At 40.4% G+C, this 12,324-nt stretch overlaps 1 long non-coding RNA gene and 1 other non-coding gene across 2 annotated transcripts in view; both read right to left on the reverse strand.

Annotated features, from left to right (window-relative positions):
* Positions 1 to 12,324, reverse strand: part of LOC141370452 (uncharacterized) — a 1,695,799-nt gene that overhangs the window by 1,657,245 nt on the left and 26,230 nt on the right. The window lies entirely within an intron of this gene.
* LOC112806368 (U12 minor spliceosomal RNA) lies at positions 5,837 to 5,986 on the reverse strand. Its single transcript, XR_003203839.1, has one exon. It is a non-coding gene; the product is annotated as a U12 minor spliceosomal RNA (small nuclear RNA).

The following is a 12,324-nucleotide window of genomic DNA, read 5'->3' on the forward strand; positions in this document are numbered from 1 at the left end:
AAAGAAAGAAAGAAAGAAAGAAAGAAAGAAAGAAAGAAAGAAAGAAACCTAATAACTACTAGCAAAGAAACATTAGTTTCCTAAAGTTAGAAGACATTTTTCAATAGATTTTAGTCCATTTAACTTCCCAAGAACTCTGCAAGGAAGGTATTATTCCCACATTACAAATAAGGAAACTAAAGGTCAGAGATACAGAACAACTTGTCCATGGTCAGATAGTCAAAAAAACAGTCTGGACTCAGTTAAGTTAATATGAAAAGCCATTATCAACCCTTATATGACATTAACTCAAAAGTATCCCTTTTCATTTTGAGTATATGTGAAGGCGAACCCCAATGGATGTTGAGACCTGTAGGTAACAGAGCACTGACCAAATCAACACTCAGCTGGGAGCTGCCTCAGCCCCACCACCTTCCCACTGCAGCTCCTGAGTAAGGGAATGGTTAAGGTTGCAACTTTTGAGATCAGAAATGTTGATTAGCTTTGCACTCCACATCCCCTAGCTTCCCACTTTCCTAAAGGCCATTTAGTTCTGGGAATAAACCTCACTGTCAGCAAGATGCAATACCTGTTCTCTCTCATATTTTGCCTGAGCAGCACACTGGTCAGTACTGGGTACCAAGCAAAGCAGTCACATAGGGCTCCATGCCCAGAGGATCCTGCATTTGGGTTTAATGCTCTGCAGTTACTGTCTTGAAATTCTTTTTTTCTTTTTTTTAAAGATTTTATTTATTTATTTGACAGAGACACAGCGAGAGAGGGAACACAAGCAGGGGGAGTGGGAGAGGGAGAAGCAGGCTTCCTGCGGAGCAGGGAGCCCAATGTGGGGCTCGATCCCAGCACCCTGGGATCATGACCTGAGCCGAAGGCAGACGCTTAACAACTGAGCACCCAGGCGTCCCCTGTCTTGAAATTCTTAGTAAGTTAACTTTGAATTTGTGTTTTGAAAATGAATTCCAATAGGACAATGGAAAATGCTCTGAGGACTTGTAGACTTGGCTCAAGGGCATGCCTTCCCTGGCAGCCTACCTACCTTCTACCTACCTCCCTTGACATGGATTTCCCAGTCCCTGCTTCTGTTACCTGACATTTTATGTCCCATTCGACCTGCCCTCCTCCATGCCACCCAGCAACCACTGTTGCTCTGCACCCCTGGCATGGGCCTGGGCATGGGTATAGGGAGAATCAAGGTTAGATAATGTGAGCCTAGCAGGGTCTCAGGCTGGGACATGGCAGCATCCTTCCCTGCCTTCAGCTGACCACACAGTTTAAAGGATGACCCTCGGCCCATCCCTCAGCCAGGTGTATATTCCAGGGCAAAGGCTGCAATCACTTGTCCATGGCCCATTCCCATGGGTAAGGGGTCAACAGATACATGGGAAGAGGAGATGCCTGGATCTACTTCTCACTCTGACTGGGAATGGCTGGTTGGGAGGGGGGATCTGCCAGCTGGTGGGTCACACATACAAGCTGATTTGCAGGGTGGAGTCTAGGAGCCTATGAAGGTCTGCACATGCCCCAGGAGTATCCCTTGCCTGAAGGAGTGTGACATTAAAAGCAAATAAAACACACCATGACAGGTTGAGAAAGAGTCCCCAGAAGAAAGGAAAAATTTTGTATTTTTGAACAAAGGTCAGTTCTCAGATTTTCAATTTGCACTGGGCACCGTAAATTACGTAGCCAGCTCTGACACTGGCATAAAGTGATTGGACTTCTCTGACTATAAAGCAAATCAGTGAGCATATGTGAGCCTGTTTGGTATCTTCTGCTTCTTGCTGAAATCCTGAGAAAATATCTAACTCTTCTGTAGCCTTATAGCACATTTGCTTTCAACTATATAACAAATGGGTTTTGTATATTAAAAAATTATCTCCTATATTATACTTCGGGTTCTTAAAATAGCTACACTTTTTTTAATTTTATATTATTATGTTATCTTAATCACCATACATTACATCATTAGTTTTTGATGTAGTGTTCCATGATTCATTGTTTGCATATAACACCCAGTGCTCCATTCAATACGTGCCCCCTTTAATACCCATCACCAGGCTAACCCATCCCCCCATCCCCTGTTCTCTAGAACCCTCAGTTTGTTTCTCAGAGTCTATAGTCTCTCATGGTGCACCGCCCCCTCTGACCTCCCCGCCTTCATTTTTCCCTTCCTACTATCTTCTCTCTCTCCTTTTTTTTTTTTAAACATATAATGCATTATTTGTTTCAGAGGTACAGGTCTGTGATTCATCAGTCTAACACAATCCAGAGTGCTCACCATAGCATATACCCTCCTCAGTGTCTATCGCCCAGCCACCCCATCCCTCCCACCCCCCACCACTCCAGCACCCTCAGTTTGTTTCCTGAGATTAAGAATTCCTCATATCAGTGAGATCATATGATACATGACTTTGTCTGATTGACTTATTTCACTCAGCATAACACCTTCCAGTTCCATCCACATCATTGCAAATGGCAAGATCTCATTCCTTTTGATGGCTGCATAATATTCCATTGTATATATATAACACTTCTTCTTTATCCATTCATCTGTCAATGGACATCTTGGCTCCCTCTACAGTTTGGCTATTGTGGACATTGCTGCTATAAACATCAGGGTGCATGTACCCCTTCGGATCCCTACATTTTTATCATTGGGGTAAATACCCAGTAGTGCAATTGCTGGATCGTATGGTAGCTCTATTTTCAACTTTTTGAGGAACATCCATACTGTTTTCCAGAGTGGTTGCACCAGCTTGCATTCCCACCAACTGTGTAGGAGGGTTCCCCTTTCTCCGCATCGCCACCAACATCTGTTTTTTCCTGACTTGTTAAATTAGCCATTCTGACTGGTGTGAGGTGGTATCTCATTGGGGTTTTGATTTGGATTTCCCTGATGCTGAGCGATGTTGAGCACTTTTTCATGTGTCTTTTGGCCATTTGGACAACTTCGTTGGAAAAATGTCTGTTCATGTCTTCTGCCCATTTCTTGATTGGATTATTTGTTCTTTGGGTGTTGAGTTCGATAAGTTCTTTATAGATTTTGGATACTAGCCCTTTATCTGATATGTCATTTGCGAATATCTTCTCCCATTCTTTCGGTTCTCTTTTGGTTTTGTTGACTGTTAACCTTTGCTGTGCAAAAGCTTTTTATCTTCATGAATAATTCATTTCTGCCTTGCTTCCCTTGCCTTTGGTGATGTTTCTAGGAAGAAGTTGCTGTGGCTGAGGTCGAAGAGGTTGTTGCCTGTGTTCTCCTCTAGGATTTTGATAGACTCCTGTCTCACATTTAGGTCTTTCATCCATTTTCAGTTTATTTTTGTGTGTGGTGTAAGGAAATGGTCCAGTTTCATTCTTCTGCATGTGGCTGTCCAATTTTCCCAAAACCATTTGTTGAAGAGACTGTCTTTGGACAGTCCAATGGAAATATTGGACATTCTTTCCTGCTCTGTTGAAGATTAGTGGACCACAGAGTTGAGGGTCCATTTCTGGGCTCTCTATTCTGTTCCATTGATCTGTGTCTGTTTTTGTGCAAGTACCATACTGTCTTGATGATGACAGCATTGTAATAGAGCTTGAAGTCCAGAATTGTGATGCCACCAGCTTTGCTTTTCTTTTTCAACATTCGTCTGGCTATTCGGGGTTCTTCCTGGTTCCCTACAAATTTTAGGATTATTTGTTCCATTTCTTTGAAAAAAGTGGATGGTATATTGATAGGGATTGCGTTGAATGTGTAGATTGCTCTAGGTAGCATTGACATCTTCACAATATTTGTTCCTCCAATCCATGAGCATGGAATGTTTTTCCATTTCTTTGTGTCCTCCTCAATTTCTTTCATGAGTATTTTATAGTTTTCTGGGTACAGATTCTTTGCCTTTTTGGTAGATTTATTCCTAGGTATCTTATGGTTTTGGGTGCAATTGTAAATGGGATTGACTCCTTAATTTCTCTTTCTTCTGTCTTGTTGGTGGTGTATAAGAATGCCACTGATTTCTGTGCATTGATTTTATATCCTGCCACTTTACTGAATTCCTGTATGGATTCTAGCAGTTTGGGGGTGGTCTTTTGGGTTTTCCACATAAAGTATCACATCATCTGCAAAGAGTGAGAGTTTGACTTCTTCTTTGCCGATTCAGATGCCTTTGATTTCTTTTTGTTGTCTGATTGCTGTGGCTAGGACTTCTAGTACTATGTTGAATAGCAGTGCTGATAGTGGACATCCCTGCCGTGTTCCTGACCTTAGGGGGGAAGCTGTCATTTTTTCCCCATTGAGAATGATATTCGCTGTGGGTTTTTCATAGATGGCTTTTATGATATTGAGGATGTACCCTCTATCCCTACACTATGAGTAGTTTTAATCAAGAAAGGATGCTGTTCTTTGTCAAATGCTATTTCTGCAGCTATTAAGAGGATCACATGGTTCTTGTTCTTTCTTTTATTGATGTATTCTATCATATTGATTGATTTGCAGATGTTAAACTGACTTGCAGCCCAGGAATAAATCCCACTTGGTCGTGGTGAATACTCCTTTTAATGTACTGTTGGATCCTATTGGCTAGTATTTTGGTGAGAATTGTTCCATCCATGTTCATCAGGGATATTGGTCTGTAATTCTCCTTTTTGATGGAGTCTTTGTCTGGTTTTGGGATCAAGGTAATGGTGGCCTCATAAAACAAGTTTGGAAGTTTTCCTTCCATTTCTATTTTTTTGGAACAGTTTCAGAAGAATAGGTATTAATTCTTCTTTAAATGTTTGGTAGAATTCCGCTGGGAAGCCATCTGGCCCTGGGCTTTTGTTTGTTGGGAGATTTTTGATGACTGCTTCAATTTCCTTAGTGGTTATAGGTCTGTTCAGGTTTTCTATTTCTTTCTGGTTCAGTTTTAGTAGTTTATACATCTCTAGGAATGCACCCATTTCTTCCAGATTATCTAATTTGCTGGCATAGAGTTGCTCATAATATGTTCTTATAATTGTTTGTATGTCTTTGGTGTTGGTTGTGATCTCTCCTCTTTCATTCATGATTTTATTTGTTTGGGTCATTTCTCTCTTCTTTTTGATAAGTCTGGCCAGGGGCTTATCAATATTATTAATTCTTTCAAAGAACCAACTCCTAGTTTAGTTGATCTGTTCTTTTGTTCTTTTGGTTTCTATTTCATTGACTTCTGCTCTGATCTTTATTATTTCTCTTCTCCTGCTGGGTTTAGGCTTTATTTGCTGTTCTTTCTCCAGCTCCTTTAGGTGTAGGGTTAGGTTGTGTATTTGAGACCTTTCTTGTTTCTTGAGAAAGGCTTGTATTGCTATATACTTTCCTCTTAGGACCGCCTTTGCTGCATCCCAAAGATTTTGAATAGTTGTGTTTTCATTTTCATTGGTTTCCTTGAATTTTTTAAATTCTTCTTTAATTTCCTGGTTGACCCATTAATTCGTTAGTAGGATGCTCTTTAGCTCCATGTATTTGAGTTATTTCCACTTTCCTCCTGTGATTGAGTTCAGTTTCCAAGCATTGTGGTCTGAAAATATGCAGGGAATGATCCCAGTCTTTTGGTACTGGTTAAGACCTGGTTTGTGACCTAGGATGTGATCTATTCTGGAGAATGTTCCATGAGCACTAGGAAGAATGTGTATTCTGTTGCTTTGGGATGGAATGTCTGAATATATCTGTGAAATCCATTTGGTCCAAAATGTCATTTAGTCTTTTTTTTTTTTAAATGGAAGTGGCCAATGCCACCTCTTCCCAACGACCACAAGAATAATAGCTTACTTAGAAAAGAAAAAAATCCCTCCAAACTTGTTTGCCAACTTCCACCAGTCCATCTACTCTTTCAGTGTTAAAGAGGGGGAACGGGCAGATCGCAACTCCCAGGCATCCCACAAAGTAGGCGAGTCACCTTAGGGACAACCTTTACTTGTTCAAAAATTCGTCTCACATTAGCAGTGAGGATTCGGGTGTCACCCCAAATCGTTATTTTCCTTACTCATAAGTTTAAGGCATTCATTTAGTCTTTATTTCCTTGTTGATCTTTTGCTTAGACGATCTGTCCATTTCTCTGAGGGGATGTTAAGTCCCCCACTATTATTGTATTTTTGTCGATGTGTTTCTTTGCTTTTCTTATTAATTGACTTATATAATTGGCTGCTCCCATGTTAGGGCCATAGAAATTTACAATTGTTAGATCTTGTTGGATAGACCCTTTAAGTAAGATATAGTGTCCTTCCTCATCTCTTATTATAGTCTTTGGTTTAAAATATAATTCGTCTGATATAAGGATTGCCACCCTAGCTTTCTTTTGGTGTCCATTAACATGGTAAATGGTTTTCCACCCCCTCACTTTCAATCTGAAGGTGTCTTTGGGTCTAAAATGAGTCTCTTGCAGACAGCATATTGATGGGTCTTTTTTTTTTTTAATCCAATCTGATATCCTGTGTCTTTTGATAGGGGCATTTAGCCCATTTACATTCAGGGTAACTCTTGAAAGATATGAATTTAGTGCCATTTTATTTGCCTATAAGGCGACTGTTACTGTATATTGTCTCCATTCATTTCTGGTCTATGTTACTTTTAGGCTCTCTCTTTGCTTAGAGGACCCCTTTTCAATATTTCTTTTAGGGCTGGTTTGGTGTTCACAAATTCTTTTAGTTTTTGTTTGTCTTGACTGCATATTTTCTCATTTAGTGCTCTGAGTATATCATGCCAGTCCTTTCCGGCCTGCCAGGTCTCTGTGAATAGGTCTGTTGCCAATCTAATGTTTCTACCATTGTAGGTTACAGACCTCTTGTCCCAAACTGCTTTCAGCATTTTCTCTTTGTCTCTGAGACTTGTAAGTTTTACTATTAGATGTAGGGGTGTTGACCTATTTTTATTGATTTTGAGGGGGGTTCTCTGTGCCTCCTGGATTTTGATGCCTGTTTCCTTCCCCAAATTAGGGAAGTTCTCTGCTATAAATTGCTCCAATATACCTTCTGCCCCTCTCTCTCTTTCTTCTTCTTCTGGGATCCCAATTATTCTAATATTGTTTTGTCTTATGGTATCACTTATCTCTCGAATTCTGCCCTCATGATCCAGTAGTTGTTTATCTCTTTTTTCTCAGCTTCTTTATTCTCCATCATTTGGCCTTCTATGTCACTAATTCTCTCTTCTTCCTTATTTATCCTAGCAGTTAGAGCCTCAATTATTGATTGCACCTCATTAATAGCCTTTTTGATTTTGACTTGGTTAGATTTTAGTTCTTTTATTTCTCCATAAAGGGTTTCTCTAGTATCTCCAATGCTTTTTTCAAGCCCAGCTAGTATCTTTATAATCGTCATTCTGAACTCTAGTTCTGACATCTTACTAATGTCCGTATTGATTAGGTCCCTGGCAGTCAGTACTGTCTCTTGTTCTTTTTTTTTTTTTTTTTTGAGGTGAGTTATTCCATCTTGTCATTTTGTCCAGAAGAGAACAGATGAATGAGAGAACAAAATGCTAACTGGGTAACAATGACCCCAAAAAATATACACTAAAACAATCAGAAGAGACCTGAAACCAGGAGAAACGAAAGGGAAAAAAAAAAAAGAAAATAAAAAAAGAATATGATCAAATATGATCAGGCTGGTGAATAGATCAGTGCCACACACTAGATTTTAGGTGTATTTTGGTCTGTTAGAATAAACTGCCTCCCAAAATTTTAAAGAAACTAAAACTTCTATATGTACAAAAATAAGGGTAAATACAATGAAGGGATAGAATATGATTGTAAAGATAAAAATTATAAAAGATTTCATAAAAGGAATTGATAAGAAGTTGGTTGAAAAAAGAAAGAAGAGAAATTAAAAAAAAAATGGGAGAGAATGTGACCAGGCAGGAAACTAGAACAAAGCCATACACTAGAGATTTAGGGTATATTTTGGTCTGTTAGGAGAAACTGTATCCCAGAATTTTAAAGAAAGAACAATTAAAAATAGGGTTAACTACAATGAAGGAATAGAATATGACTAAAATGAAAAATAAAAATGGTTTTTTTAAAGAAGGGATTGATAAGATGTTGGTTGAAAAAGGGAAAAAGAAAAATTCAAAAAAAATAGAAAAAAAGAAAATTAAAAAAATTATCTTTTAAAGACTAAAGAATCAGGGGGGGAAAGGCCATGAATTCTATGAGTATTCCCCTACTGCTGGAGTTCTGCCCTTCTCATTGATCGTTAAACTTAGTCTTGGCTGGCTGTTCTTGCTGATCTTCTGGAGGAGGGGACTGTTGCCGTGGTTCTCAAATGTCTTTGCCAGAGGCAGAATTGCCCCGCCCTTGCCCGGGTCCGGGCTAAGTAATCTGCTCAGGTTTGCTCTCGGTAGCTTTTGTTCCCTGAGAGCTCTCCGTACAGCTTTGGAGGATGAGAATGAAAATGGCGGCCCCCCATTCTCCACCTGGAAGAGCCGAGAACTCAGAGCCTCACTCCTCAGTGAGCCCCCAGAGAAAAGCAGTCAATCACTCCCATCTTCCCAGTCTCCGGCCGCACTCCAGTCTCACCCAGCCTGTGACCGAGCATTTCTATCTCTGGCACACGACCCTGTGTGGAGTCTCCAAACCCAGCAGCTCCCACGCCGCTCCTCCCGGGGGAGGAAGGGGAGTCTCCCCAGATCCGCCGCTTGTTGGGTCCCTGCTGGAAGAGCAATGGCCCAACTGTGCCATGGATCACGGTTTATGGCAACCCCAAGCTGAGAGCCCACTCCTCGGGTCTGTCTCTGCAGCTGGCTTCCCTGCTCTGATACCTGGGAGCTCTGCCACACTCAGGCACCCCCAGTCTTTCTGTGACCCTGAGGGTCCCAAGACCACACTGTCCCAGCAAAGGTTCCACTCCCCACTTAGCCTCTTGAGCAGTGTCCTTCAGTGGAGCTGACTTCTAAAAGTTCCGATTTTGTGCTCTGCTGCTCTAGCACTTGCTGGTAGTGGCTGACAGAGGCTCCCTCCCCCCACGGTCTATCTTCCTGACTGTTGCCTTGGATTCACTTCTCCGCATGTCCTACCTTCCAGAAAGTGGCCGCTTTTCTGCTCAGAGAGCCAACACCATTCCCTTCTTCGATCTCCTGCTGAGCTCGCAGGTGTTCAGAATGGTTTGATAGCCATCCAGCTGAGTTCCTGGGACTGGTGGAAACCTAGGTCTCCCACTCCTCTGCCATCCCGCTCCTCCCCCTCCTACACTTTTTTTTTTAATTTGTATACTTGCTGTTTTGAAAATAAAAGACATAAATGAATATTGGGTATTGGGATTCTGAAACATAAGAAAATGTGGTTTAGTTCTAATTTTCCTCCAAATTACACACTCAAAAATAGTGGTTTTCTGAAAAAAGTTACACAAATATAGTAATCTTTTTTTCAGAAATGGATTCAAATGTAGCACTGTATTAGTTTGACCACCTATGCAATGGTCAGATGAGCCACTCACTCAATAAGCAGTTACTGTGTGTCTACTATCTATCTTATACCAGTTGCAAGGAAAAGGAAGGTGACATACATTCACATTTATTGTGAATCTTCTATATGCTAGTCAATTTGTGTACTTACAGTCCTTCATCTTTGCAACAAGTTGAGAGGTAGATATTATTGGCCCTATTTTCCAAATAAAGGCTTGAAGTTCAATTTATTAAGATTATAAGGCTGTTTTTTGATAGAAAGTGGGAAGTCTATTCAATGATGATATTAATGAGAAACTGATCATTTATAGTGGCTAGATTTTTTTTTTGTATTAATATGAACATTCCATGTGTTAGCTGACCTATCACAGCTGTCAGTCCCATGTATACTCTAGACCCCTGACAGGAGAAAACAAACTACAGCTCTCCGCATGTTTACATGGTTATCCTTAAAATAAATGATGATGCCGAAAGCGCACATCTCAGTGCACAAAGTGTTATTCTCAGCAACTTGTAATCGAAGCCCTTCTTGTTTCTATCAGAGTTTGTCAATTAGAGGGCCTCTTTCAGCATCCAAGCCTAACAGTCAGTGAGAAGACACTTTTGGTTATGGAAGAACTGGCTGTGTTTGTCCTAGAGAAGGACAAAGGTGGTTTCCATTAACTTAATGCCAGCCACTCCAGTGTTCTTCATGCTATGTCTGGCTTGGAGAAAAAACACTGCCCAGGTCCAAATGTGAGTTCTCAGGGGGTCTCTTGTACCCTCGTCCTTACCTAGTGTGACTGATGTGTTTTACCTGAAAAACTACTTTATACTTTGTAGAGGCTTGAAGGAAAAAATGCTAATTAGCTAATATGCAAATATTAATTAACCAATTCTCAGAAGAGATATGGATTAAAAAGTAGGGTACTCTGTGCTAATTCAGCAACAGGAAAGTTCTAGTTAAGTAACTCAGTCTATCAAGGTCACATTCTGGGCCAAAGAACTAGAAAGGACAGACAAAAGTGAAAAAGACCAAACTGGTTGATGACCCCACTGAACAAAACTACATCTATGGTTGTCTCCAAGTTGAGGTCTTATTTTTGTGCCCCACTTTTCCTTACTCAGATCTATGGAACTCCATCCATGAAGCTGTCCCTTATGTTCCAGCTCACATGACTATCCACCTTCTCCAGCAACTCCTCATCAATATTGCTTCCATCAATTTTCAAGTGTTATTTAATTATGAAATGCATGCATTTGTTATTTTCCCGAACCAGTCTTTAGAAGGACAGAGAATCGTCAGCATGCTTTAGGACCACAGCTATACTATATGCATGGTGGGAAAAATATTTAATAGATTCCAATTTGATTTCACAGACTCTGTATTAATTTGTTTTTACTACACAGAGGAACTGATTATTGTTATTCCACCATACACATGTGGAAATTGAGGCTTTGCATGGCTAAAACACTTCCTGGGATCATATAAACAATACACAACCGAGATGGTTTTCCTTTCTCATCAATCTTAGGCAAAAAGTGAGAATGGTATTACAATTCCAGCTTTACAGATTAGAAAACCTAAGCTCAGAAGGCAACAGCCTTTGCTCGAGATTACAAATCAAGTTACAGGGGAGGAGTGTGATATTATGAGAAAGAGATGACATGACCAATTAACTGCCAAAGGGAGCATTGCAGAAAAGCTGGTTTCCATTCCAGGTACAGCAGCTGCCTCCCGCTTACAAAGATGAGCCTCAGAACAGCTGACCAAGATCCCACTTGAACTCTGTGAGCTGCTATTGGAGTTCAGCTCAGAGGCTTGAGCTAAGGAGCTGTGTGGATTGTATGAACAATAATATGTCAGGTGTAAAAGGAGAAATTTCTCAGGGATCCCTGCCCACTAGTGCATCTTCCACTTCTCTCTACCTGTCAAGTCCAACATTCTGATCTCAACAGTTAGATCTTATTAGTTAAATAACAAGTACCATTTTTTGAGAGCCTACCAAGTTCTCATTCCGGACGAATAAATTACTGTGAGGCCAGGGTTATTTTGTCCATCTTACAGTTGTGGAAGATGAAGCTCACAAATCTATTCATTCATTTGACAGACATTTCATCTCTACTACATGCCAAGAATACCGTTTAGTGCTAGGTAAGAGTGGTAAGCCAAGTAGGCAGGCTTTCTTTCCTTGTGGAGCTTATAACATTAAAGATAAAGAAGTAAACACATATATTTTTATTTGAGAAAAATACTATAAAAGTAACAGATTGCTACTATGGAGGAAAAATGAGACCGTGGATGGAAAACTATGTGTGAGTGTCTAGAAAACATTTTAACATGAAATCTGAAGCATGAGAACTGTCCCTTCCCAAGAGCTAGTAGCAGGCCCATCTAAGCCCAGAGGACAGAAAGGATAAAAGTTTTGACATAGAAAAGATTTTGGTGTTTTTAAAAATTGAACATATCCAGGGTGGCTACATCAGTTTGAACAGTTTAAGAGTAATGGAAAAGATAGCTTTTTAGAACAGGAAAAGGAAATGAAGTAATCAAGAAGCTTTGTAAGTTGAAGAAGAATGGAGTAGAGACAGGGGAAGGAGGCAAATAATATCCCAAAGCTAGAAGAGGAGGAGCCATCATTTAAAGCCAAGTCTCTCTGAACTCAAACCCAATACTTAACCACCTCACTCCTACACCTCTAACAATGACTCACAGCTGGACAAAAGTGTCTAGCCTAGTAACATGAGCATAAGGTGGTCAGACACCATGGAGCTTGTCTGGAGAAACTGAGATCCAGAGCAGTAAATTCCAGTCACAAGACCAGATCTTAGGAAGTAGAGTAAGGATAAAAGAGAGGGGTGTACAGTAGGAGGGAGGGGGGGGTGGAACAGAGAGAGAACAGGGAAAGGGAGAAGAGAAAAGATAAAAGAGAGGATAAGAGTAGATCAAATCATAATATCTTAGAGCT

Source organism: Callorhinus ursinus, unplaced genomic scaffold, assembly GCF_003265705.2.
Source record: "Callorhinus ursinus isolate GAN/ISIS: 27379988/994484 unplaced genomic scaffold, GSC_fseal_2.0 scaffold35, whole genome shotgun sequence".
In the NCBI taxonomy this organism is placed as follows: domain Eukaryota; kingdom Metazoa; phylum Chordata; class Mammalia; order Carnivora; family Otariidae; genus Callorhinus; species Callorhinus ursinus.